Source organism: Pogona vitticeps, chromosome 5 (genome assembly GCF_051106095.1).
Source record: "Pogona vitticeps strain Pit_001003342236 chromosome 5, PviZW2.1, whole genome shotgun sequence".
NCBI lineage: Eukaryota > Metazoa > Chordata > Lepidosauria > Squamata > Agamidae > Pogona > Pogona vitticeps.
Window position 1 is genome coordinate 32,230,972 of NC_135787.1, and position 6,000 is coordinate 32,236,971.

Consider the following 6,000-nt stretch of genomic DNA (forward strand, 5'->3'; position numbering starts at 1 on the left):
TTGTTGTGCAGCATGCTGTTTCTGTCATCTGCTCGACTCCCGTTGGCCAGATCGGCGCAGCAACGGGTCTATTCATTTGTCCTCGGCTTTGTCTCCCCAGACAAGCACGGCTGGGCTTCACATTTCAGCTGATCCAAAAGAGAGAGAGAGAGAGCGAGAGAGCGAGAGCCCTGGCAGGACACAACAAGCCTCTTTCCTACCAGCCCTCTCTCCTCACTTTCCTCCCGCTCCCAAGACTCAAGCCTTTCCACTTACAGGCATTTTTAAAGAAAGGGGTCGGTGAGAGAAGAGGATCGGTCGCTGCCGGGCGGCCCGTCCGTTTCCCCGATCCGCCACCCCTCCGAACAAGACACACGCCCCGGCCCCATCCCCCTGCTTGCTTGCTTGCTTGCCTGCCTCCTCGCCTTTCTCTCTCTCTCTCCCCCCCCCCCCGCCCGCCAACCAGCCGCCAGCACAACACAGATTGTACAGAAGGGACACGCACACAGCGGCCCGGCTGTCGAAAGACAAGCGAGCGCGCCTAGACAGCAACAGGAACAGCCGCCGCCGCCGCCACAACTCCGCTTCGCTTTCCCTCGGCTTTCCCTCGATGCGCTTCGTTCACACTGCAAAGGGAGCGGGTGTTAGAAGAGCAACTCCCATCGCACGCCTCTTCTTTCGCCCCAGTTCGCAGGATTCAGATTTCAAACACACACACTCGCACACAGACACAGACACACACACTTCGGCGTCCCCGCGGCTTCGAGTCCCGACAAACTCTGCTCGCTGGCCCCGTTTTCACCCCGGTCGCGGTGCCGCCGCCGCCGAGGAAACGGAAAGGGAAGGAGATGGGGGGGGGGGGAATGGACGACGCGCAAGGACCAAAACAAAACAGAACCCTTTTTTGCACCAGCCGAGACCGCGTTCACACGTGAAGGGCGTCCGAGTCTCTCTCTCTTTCACTCTTCCCTCCCCCTCCTTCCCGGCCGCCCAGCACGAAGCACGGGAAGCGGGTTGCCAACGGGGCTCTGGGCGTTGCGATCCCACGGAGGGCAAGGCACCGCCATGCGCCGGGCCAGCCAGAAGCCCAGACACAAAAGACTTCACCCGGACGCGCACAACGCCCTGCTCGCAGAGCGCCCGCCGGGCTTGCAAACAGAAGGGAAGCGAAGGGGATCCCGGCCACCGGAGACGCACGCGGTGGGAGACGCTCCGCACCCGAAGCCCTGCACGCCCCACCCGCACTCACACGCATCCGTGGCCAGAAGGGGCGAACGAAGGGCAGAAGGCACAGGGCCGCCCGATCAGCGGAATGCCACCACCACCACCACCACCACCACCACCCCCACCCCCAGGCGCGGAGATCCCGGACCGAACGGGACCAGCCCCGCCGCAGCCGGAGCCTCGCCTGCCACTACCCGCCAGCGCCAGGCAGGAGGAGGAGCAGGAGGAGCAGCTGCAGCAGCCGCGTCTTCCAGCTCCCGACCAAGAGAGCCCCCCCCCAAGGGCGGAGGGAAGGGGGGGCTGGCTTCTTTCTGGTCGCCTGGCCAACAGAAGGCACGCCGCGGCCCCCTTCCCCGGCGTCCCCTTCCAACCCGCGCTGGGAGCAGGCGGGCGGCTTGCCAAGCCCTCCCTCTCGCCCGGCTGCCAGCCCTCAGTTACCTTCCCTGCTTCCTCTTCCCCTGGCCGAGGCAGCGGCCGCAGCTGGCTCGTCCCCTCGCCCGGCTGCTGCTGCTGCTGCGGGAACCGCTCCCCCCAAAGACGGGAGAAGGCGCAGACAGGCGTGTCCTCTCGTCCTCCTCCACCGCCGCCGCCGCCGCCGCGCTTCCCTTCGCCGAGTGCCCAGCAAATTCCCCGCAGGACCAGCCTTCCGGCGTCTCTCTGCCTCCCTCCGGCGCCCGGCCGTGGCAGCCCCACCAACCTCCGCCCACCCACTTTCTCCTCAGTGGCTTTCCCTTAACCTGTCTGGTTCGCCGACCTCCCTTTCGGCTCCTCCCCGACGCTTTGGCCGCTCCGAAGCCCCGCCTCCTCCCTTAGCCACGCCCCTCCCGATCCGGGTGGGCGCTGTTTTGTATTTATACGGGGGGGCGGGGCGTGGGAGGGGTGTGGCCAGGCGGCGTGGATGCGGTTCTTTTTTACACCACCTGGGAAGGTGATGTAAAAGCGAAATCAGCGCCCGCCAGGAGGGAGGGAGGGAGATGTTAAGTCATAGTAAGATCGCTTTGCAGTCTTTATAAGCAGTCAAATTCACCGTCTCTGACTGCACCCAGGTTTTTTTGCCTGAGGTTTGACTGGTGTAAGACTTTGTCCTGTAGTGCGCCTTTTCACCCGGTGCCGGGTTACTTGGGAGTAAGCCATGAGTTTCCCTACGTGAGTGCCTATAAAACGCCAGCTTTAAGCCCTTGGATACCTTTTGCTTTGTGTGCTGCACGTATTTCCTCAGCTTCGTTAACGTCTAATTTAATGCCTCTAACGTCTAAAGGCATTAAAAGGAGACCCTAAGCAAAAGGCATCCTGTCTTTAAAACCCAGTAAGATATATCTTTTCCTGGGAGAGATATGTTAACTTTCTTCATGTCTCAAAAAATGTAGTATTAACAGGCCTGTCCTAGGCATAATTACTCTAAGGACATGCCTCTGAGATTGATCAGGCTTCCATCATCCTCTGTATAAATTAGATGCTTTTGCAACAGGCTACATATTTACAAATTAATATTTCTATAGGTGTTCACACACATAGTTCTGTCCATGTATGTGCTGCCACATGCACCTTTTCTAAGCAGAGGAAAAGTATTTTCCTCAGCTCTAATCCATGCCTGCAAACTCATATCCAGTCACACAACAAAACTCACCACCCTACCCTTTTAGTGCTGGACGTTTAATAGATGTCACCCAATTGCCAACTCCGTTTTCTTTCTGCTTTTGTTGATGGTGCAGTTCCGGAAGGAGGCATCCTATTTTGCCATCAAAGTGGAAATCTGTTCAAATAAAGTGTCATTTCCTTAGCAGAAGGCACATCTGGCAGCTCTGCATGACAAGCAGTAAGAAAGCAAGCATAGGAGCCTATATTCTCTCAAAGAGCAAGTGACACGAGATTTGCCAGCCTTAAAGTAAACATGTATGTTGAACTCTTCTTGTGCCCCAGCTGTGAAACAAGAACCCAGGTACTGAAAGTGTGGGCAGCTGCAGGATCCACACTATTGCTCAACCAATTTATATATTTGTCCTTAGTTCCAGAAAGTCTCCACTCCTTGTTCCCTGCTCTAATCCTGCACAACAAAGTCATGGCTTGGTAACCTTCCTGTTCACAAGGAATAAGAATGAAATGAATGCAACTCTCTCTCTCCACATTACCATCTCTTGTCAGTATGGTGTGAAATTCCACATCCCTGTCAAAATAGCCAGGGATTTGACTATTCTTGAGCACCCTTCCCCCACCAAAAATATCGTGAGCATGAGATACTACACCATGGAAGTGTGTAGTTCACGCTATTCAAAAAAGAAGCAGCGAGCCAGCGCAGTGGAGGAATTATTTCGTCTTCTTTTGCCTTTCCTTCCACCTTTTTCCATAGAGCTGCTGAGGAAAAGATAAGAAAAATAAGACATGTAATGAAATTACATTTTGCAAAGGTGAGGCAAGTAATACATGTAGACATGTGGCATTAATTCATAGTTAACTTGAAAGATAAATAGTACGGTGGTATCACGTGAAAAGATAAAGGATGAAAAAATTATTGGTTTCCCTCAGTTAACATGCAAACCCCAAAGTGTGAATTTTTAAATATGAATTCTTAAATATCTCCTGCTTTTAAAAAAAGCATTATGGGACTTGAGAAATCAGTTATAAGCATTTATTTATTTATTTATTTATTTATTTATTTATTTATTTATTTATTTATTTATTTATTTATTTATTTATTTATATTTTGTCCTATAACCCAAGATCTCAGAGCAGAGCACAGCAATAAAAACAGTATAAAATAATTCAGTACTTTAAAACCAGTTAAAACATTAAAAGTGCATATATTAAAAGCTGATGTTGATATACCCTGCAGCTGAAAACATGGAGCCTGGTGTGGATTTATTTTATTTATTTATTAAATTTATACCCCACCCCTCTAGACGATGTTCATATTGGAGATATGAACATGTTTTTTGTGGTTCAAGCTTCACAGCTGGACAAATATGGTCTGTGAAATTTCAGAGATAGAGCTACTATTCATTTGAGGCTCATTCTTGTCCACTTTGTTTGAATCACCAAATCATGGAACGTTAAGATTTGGAAATGGAGGTCATCTAGTCCAGCCCCATGCTTGGTTCTCGATTTTTGCTTATGATCTATATGGCGCTTGAGATGAGGAGATGTCAAAGTGAGGAACGACAGGAACACTTTTATTCCACTTGTAGGCTGAAAAGATTCTGCGAATATAATAGACAGAATAATTTACGAAAAGTCAATCTCCACTTCCGGGTGTATAACTTCAAACAACAACACAACACAGAAGGAAAACAGGATGGAGAGAAAGGGGGGGGGGAACAAACCTGTTTCTCATCACACCTTCCTCTGCTGCTCCCTGCTGGAAGAACTGCTGTTGGCAACTTGACAAAACCCCATTGCTTTGGGGTGTAGATTCCATAGTATTTTCTGAGCACATGTCAAGTCTAATCAACACCCAGTTATAGCTACTGAGAATTGGCCAGGTAATAGCTGCTCCCTTACTGGCTGATGTAATCTAAATAACAGCGAAGAATGCAGGGTGCCAAAGGTTTCCAAGTCTGGATTGTTCTGCTTCTGAGACATGACTTCATCAGTTGCTAGCCTCTTTCCAAATCTGCCTCTTTGGAAAGCGAGTAATCTGTTACTATGCCATTGCTGGCATACCTGGAAAATCCAGCCTGTCAGAATGTCCCATTTTGTAATTCTACGGAATTCAGGAGTTTTCTGAAATGCTAAATATAGTTTCATAAAAAGGAGTAACTTCTTTAGACTGAACACTCATATGCCATTGGGTTTTTTAAAAACTCTATATTGGCAAGACTTTACAAAATGTTTCACTGCAATCTCCAAAGCCTTGTTTTAGAACTTGCACCTGATGTCTTTCGCTGAATTTACTTCCCAGCAAGTATGTTTATAAACTCAGGATAACTTCCCAGTCTGTATATTTAAGGTGAACATATCTGTTTAAGCATTCTTGCTTAAGAGCAGCAGCACAAAATAATGTTTACAGTGGTTATTTGTAGAGATTACAGTAGTAAGTCACAAGGGCCTGAGAACAGGCTACATTAGGTGAGGGTGGAGTCCTCAGGAATGCTGCTATGGAGTCCCCACAATAGTAACAAAACTTGAAAAGCAAGAAAGGAAGCTAGTTTAGTTGACAGGTGTATTACTAAGAGCTTCAGTAATGATGTGTCACTCTCTTTAATAATATCATGTATATGCACACATGCATATTTTGATATATAAATATTGAAGTGTGATCTCTAAATATTAACATGTTGCAGGTGAGTTTTTGAGGGCTTCATCAGGTGTGCCCTCCACCAGCATAAAACATCCTGTTTCCCTCTTTTCTCTTGCAATACAAAATCAGTATTCTGAGAATACGAAATTAAAAGCATGTAAATAGAAGTTTTGAAGATTATTATAACTGCAGCAGAATGAAATGGCAGCAACTAACAATTTGTTCATGTGGTCATTATAGTGAAGCTTGACTTTGCAGCCTGACTTTGTGAAGTAGGACAGATCAATAAACCGAAACTAGCTTTATTTTATGGACAGCAGTCAATCAGAGGCATGATTTCACCCAATTATTTGAGCATATCACACTAGCTGGCCTTGTGATCTGTGCATATTGACGCAGAGAAACACGGAAATTTAGAGAATTAACATTGCATAAAGCTGTTCCAATTTACAACTCTGACATATGATAAGTGAGTCGCATTAAGTGCAGAAAATAAGCAGGTGTTTGTTAATTTATTGATTGCTGTAACAAGGAAAGCAGTGAGATGTACTAGCACAGTAACA